Source organism: Bidens hawaiensis, unplaced genomic scaffold (genome assembly GCF_021521415.1).
Source record: "Bidens hawaiensis isolate Kalapana, Puna unplaced genomic scaffold, B.hawaiensis_p1.1 tig00005959_1, whole genome shotgun sequence".
Classification (NCBI taxonomy): domain Eukaryota; kingdom Viridiplantae; phylum Streptophyta; class Magnoliopsida; order Asterales; family Asteraceae; genus Bidens; species Bidens hawaiensis.
The window spans coordinates 641,811-647,810 of NW_027491394.1; the positions used below are offsets into that span (position 1 = coordinate 641,811).

A 6,000-nucleotide genomic window follows, 5' to 3' on the forward strand; every position below is an offset into this window, starting at 1 on the left:
ATATTGTTATAGATTTTTACATTTAAAAAAAAAATAACATTTTGCGTAGGGGTGCTTGCGGTATGGTTTTCAAGTTAAACCGTGAACTAAACTGTTAATAACGGTTTTTTTGTCTTCGAAAACCGAAACCGAACCTTTGAAAATTTAAAACGACTGGCCAAAATCTAAAGAAAAAAATTAACCGTGAAATCAAATCAATGAGCTGTGAATGGTTCTATGGTTTCAAACCAAACGATAAACACCCATAAACTTGTTACGTGATTACCAAGTCTGTGTTTCCCGCTGCTTCACGCGGGCACACATATAGTATATATATTTGGGTCACCGTCTTCAATTTGAAAATTAATGGGTGCCTATGAAGGACAAAAAACAATGTAAAGGACAAAACAATATGATTTTGATTTTTAAAAAACATCACTAAATGATATCTTTCCATCCACCGACCACCGATCGACCTTCTCTCATCCTTTCTTTTTCATTACTTCTGTTTCTCATAAACAAATAACCCCCATGACACATTGACACCTAATCTTTTATTAACATAAAAATATGTATACCGTACAACACAGACCATGTGTACTCTTCTGGCATAAATTCCAAAGATTTTACTTAGCAAATCTCGGATAACTAAGTAGTAGTTTCAAAAGTTAGCGTGCATATAATGTCTGCCATAAATTCCTAAGATTTTACTTAGCAAATCTCGGATAACTAAGTAGTAGTTTCAAAAGTTAGCGTGCATATAATGTCTCCCCCTTGACTATTTGATCAGGGGTGGATCTTAGCTTGGGCCGAGGCCTGATCTAATGTCTCCCTCTAGACTATTTGATCAGGGGTTGATCTTAGCTTGGGCCAAGGCAGGCCTAGGCCCACCCAGGTATTACCAACTGATATGGACATATATGATAGAGAAAAAATATCAGAGAAGAAATAGTCCAAATGGTCGATGATTCGTTAAGGCGTTAATGGTTGCTTAAGTATACCATTAAGCTATTTCTTGTCGTCTAACACATCAACTATTACAAGAAATACAAAATGGACCATGGACTAATAAAACCGTTACAATATGTCTAGGTTTCAGACAATATCTAATTATCTTATTTGTAGTAAAACTGAAATTGAATGTTTAACCTTTGTAGCTTAACATAGCAGTGGATTATATGCATGGATGTAACCATGATAGTAGTATAGGCACCGTATATGTATGTATTAACTCAATGATCATCAGGACAGTTGATAAAGTATATTGTATTATGTGATGAACAATTTATGTTAAAAGATCGAAAACATAGTAGTTGGAGTTTACCAGTAGATTATTACCATAGTTAGAAGTTTGATCTGATTAGGTTTATTTTCTGTCAAATTCAATCAATCATTTTCATTCACTAAAGATAGTGCTTGTATCGATACAGAAGACAAGCGGGTAACAAGCTACGCTGCTAGTCTGTTTTGGATTGCAAAACTAGGTTGATCATTATACTTTCATAAATAGTTGATTAGCAGACAACAATACATAATATCTTACAAAACTTTATCATTTGGGCTCCTTGTTGTGAATACAAAAGGCTTAGAGCATGTATAGGCTAGGCAATTGTGCAAGGCCCATAAGTTTTTATTTCTTCTAATATATTTTATATATTTATGATTTTAAATTTCTTTTAATATATTTTGAGGCTCATTTTTATAACTCGTGAAAGACCCATAAAGAATATCGAGCTCTCGGGGACGGCCCTGTGACAACAATACATAATATCTTACAAAGTTTTATCGTTTAGGCTCTTTGTTGTGGGCGATACTGGGGGTGGCGAAATGACACGGCATGGCTTTAAATCCCTGCACACTGCATCGTGCCGGTAAGGGGGAGCCGGTAATGACATAACGGGCAGTAAGGGGGTAAGTGGTGGGGCCGGCTACAATAATAACTGCATATGTGGTAAGAATGGTTGGGCTTTAAAGGGATATAATTGGTAAAAAGATATTTAAATCACAACATGGCTTTAAGGTTAATGCCCTAATATCTACTTATCAGTGACATGACGCTTTAACTTGGACTTTAAAACTAGAGTTGACAATTTAGACACGATACACGAATACACGACACGAACATACACGACTTTAACATGTATCATCTATGACCTAAACAATTTTTCGTGTATTTAACACGTATACATGAATCGACCTGTTAATTTTCGTGTCTAAACAGGTAAAATGCCCATTTACCAGTTAAGTATCCATTATAACCAAATTAGATTTTTTTATAAATAGAAATATATAATAATATAATATAGTATGCTATATACCCAATATAGTTAACTATAAATTTTTATACAAAACAATTGAACACGGCGCACATCATTCCAATCTAAAATAAAACAGACGACGAATGAATCCTTATACGATTCTCCCTCTCCGGATCTTCGATAGTCCGATGGTTTCCCTCCACATCTTTGGTAGTCGCAGCCCTTCGATTCTCTGGTCAAACATCTCCACATCTCCGATTCTTCAGCAGTCTAGCCTCTTCACAATTGCAGTGGCACCAACCACATAACTGTTGAATCCTTCTCCGATTTTTCGGCAGGTTCATGTCTTATCGTGCATACCAGGTATTAGCAGGTTCATGTTTTGGTTGGGGATACATGTACACGATAAGTTTTCGTGTCGTGTACAGGTATACATGTTTCGTGTTCATGTGTTATCGTGTACAGTACACACATGCTAAAACACATATATCACACTTTCAATACACGATATGCCAGCCTTATTTAAAACCCATCCACAACAACCATCCTTAGATGGTTCGCTGTGGGCGTTGGGGGGGGGGGGGGTTATTGTGAAGAAGGGGCAACGTTGAGGGTGAGGTAGGGCCTGCATCTTTTCTCTCTCTCTCTCTCTCTCACACGCACACATATAAAATTGTCTACATTTAAAGCCCTCGCGTCGCTCCCCCCCTCTCGTGCCATCAAATTGCTCCATTCATGAATACTGGCTTTTCATTCATTCACCCTTTAAAAATTCGCGGGTCACGGGTACTATCCAAGGGTCTCGGTACCCAGATTAGAAAAACGGATTAAAACCTATCATTCTATTACGTCCATACGCTTTTCAAGTCTTTTCTATGACCTCCTTGATCAATCCCATAATCTTCTCAATAGCCTCAACCCTGACGTCATCAAATCCGTCATCCAACAAAACCGACAAGCTTTACACCCAACTCCTCTTCTCCACTTCTTCAATTGGTCAATTCACGAACAGTGTATTGCCCAAAACCCTAATTCGTTCTTGATTCTGTCCACGGCATTGTGTAATTCGAATCAATTGAGGCTTGCCAAGGGTTTATTAGGCCAAATGATCAATACCCTGATGCCCGTTTCGGTTATATCGATTCGATTTATGGGTTTTGTGAGAATGAGAGTTTTGGTTTGAAATTTGGGTGTTTAATGTATGGAATGGGAGTTGATGGGTATAAAAGTAAAAGTTTGTTAGATGAAGCCGTGCGTGTTGTGTTACCGGTTAATGCTAAGGAGCGGTTTCTGGATTTGGGTTGCATTAATTCGTTGGTGATGGGTTTAGTGAAGTGTCGGTAAGCGGAGTTGGTATGCAAGGTGTATGATAAAATGCTTGAGTTGAAAATCGTTCCGGACGTGTATGTTTATACGAATGTGATTACTGGTTTGTGTAAAGATGGGAAGTTGGTCGAGGCGAAAAGGGTTTTTGGTAAGATGACGGAGAACGGGTGTGAGCGAGTTTAGTGACGTATAATGTTATTATCGGAGGGTTATGTAGAGGCGGGTGTATAGATGAGGCGTTTGAGCTATACATATGCAACGGTTATAGACGGGTTGTGTAAAGTTAAGATATTGGAAGAGGCGAATAGTGTTTTAGAAGATATGTTGAAGGCGGGTGTGTTTCCGGATCGGATAGGAAGTTTGATGTGAATATCATATTAACACCATTCCGTCGAGTGGCGATATTTTGGAGTTTGTTCAGAGAGTGGCTCTTTGATTTTATTTGTTGACAAACGGGCCAAAACGTACTAACTATGTGCGGTTCACTATTTTTACAAGCTGCTGTTGCTGATATTTACTATTTTAATAAGCCAAAGCGTGTTGAATTTGCTAAAAACAAACTGAAATCTGTTGTTAAACATACTTAAACGCGCTGAAATCTCTTGTTTTAGTGCTGAAACTTGCTAAAACCGGCGTAAAATATGCTGAAACGAGCTGTTTAACGCGATGAAACGTACTGAACTATTGATAAACGAGCTGTTTAACGTGTCGAAGCTGCTGAAAACGTGCCGTTTAACACGCTGAAACATGCTGAACTGCAGATAAACTAGCTGATTAAGTGCTGAAACGTGCTTAAATGAGCTGTTCATGTTCGTTTATGTTTGTTTGTTAAAAATCTAAAAAAAAACTACGCATCACAATTAAAATAGCTCAAACATTAAAATAATAATAAACATTTCAAACTAATTGTACTAAATCAAAATGAAATAAAACAAGTCACTACAAGAAATAAAATAGCAAAATGATTAAAAACAAAACTTAAATAAACCCCCGTAACACCAGCGGCAGTCGGGGGGGGGGGGATACTTAGTATGTGTGTATGTATAATGGGGGCAACAAAGAGGCGACAAAACACTAAGGAGCGTTATAAAGAGAGGTTTTGAAGCCCCGTTTTCTACGTGACGATGATGTGAAGGGGCCCTCAATAGAGGACTGAGGACTAGGGATGAGCTTGGTACCGTACCGGTACCGAAAATACCGATCCCGAAAATCACAAAATCTTGGTATCGGTACTGAAATATTCGGTTCGGTACCGGTATTGAAGGTAAAAATTCAAGAAATACCGGTACTATGCCGGTTCCGAAACTCAAAACTTTGGTACCGATTCGGATGTAAACCGGCCCAAACATAAAAACAGATTTGATCATTATAATACATAAGACAGAGTACACCCCACCAATTAGCCCCCCTCTCATTCTTTTGGTCTGTCAGTAGACCCAAACTCAAAAGAATCCCTTTTCATGGCGGCCACTTTATTCATTCTTTATACAATTCACACGCCGACCCAACATTAAATAAAAGGTGTCGGTGCTTTCAAATATTATTATTTCACCTCCTGATTCAGATCATCTAACATCGATGGATCAGAGAATAAACAGCCCCTGCAATTGTTCAACTGGAAAGCGGAAGAACAACGAGCGTCCGTACAAGGGGATCCGGATGAGGAAGTGGGGTAAATGGGTAGCCGAGATCCGGGAGCCGAATAAACGGTCCAGGATTTGGTTAGGTTCGTACTCTACACCGGTTGCGGCGGCACGGGCGTACGACACGGCCGTGTATTATCTCCGTGGGCCGAAAGCACGGCTCAATTTTCCGGAACTGTTGGTGTCTGATGGACCCTTGAGCGAGATGTCTGCTGCGTGTATTAGGGAAAAGGCTGTGGAGGTTGGGGCTAGAGTGGATGCAGAGACGAGTTGTACGCCGGTGGGTGAAACTCGGTCTGATTCGAAGGCGTGTTGGTTTCAGGAGAAACCCGACTTGAATAAGAACCCGGAGCCCGAAGATCCGGATGGGGAATGCTGCTGACCAGAGATGAGCTTGGTGGCCAGTGACTCATCATGCTTGGTTGGTGCTTATTTAGGGGGTTCAATATAAGAGTTTCTTATTTTATTTCTTTTTTATTTTTGTTTATTTTCATGTGTTACTAGTTCTATGTTGGACACAATGAAACAAGTTGGCAACGAAAATAAACTATAGTAGATGTTCTTTTTGTTAGTTGTATCTTGGTATAGACATGCATTGAGTACGGCTTCTATATCAAATTGTTTTTCGATACAAAGTACTGAAAGTGTGATATACGTGTTTTAGCGTGAGTGTACTTAATTAGGGTGAGTGTAGGTAATTAGGCGTGTGATTGTTTAAACATGTCATTGTGAAAAGATCTTAATATTCATTGGCCCCGCATCAGTCATACACCACCATTATTTGGTCATGCTGT

At 39.1% G+C, this 6,000-nt stretch overlaps 1 pseudogene; it reads left to right on the forward strand.

Moving 5' to 3' along the window:
• The first annotated feature begins 5,141 nt into the window (after nucleotides 1-5,141).
• On the forward strand, nucleotides 5,142-5,588 carry LOC143631185 (ethylene-responsive transcription factor ERF008 pseudogene; annotated as a pseudogene).
• The last annotated feature ends 412 nt before the right edge of the window (nucleotides 5,589-6,000 follow it).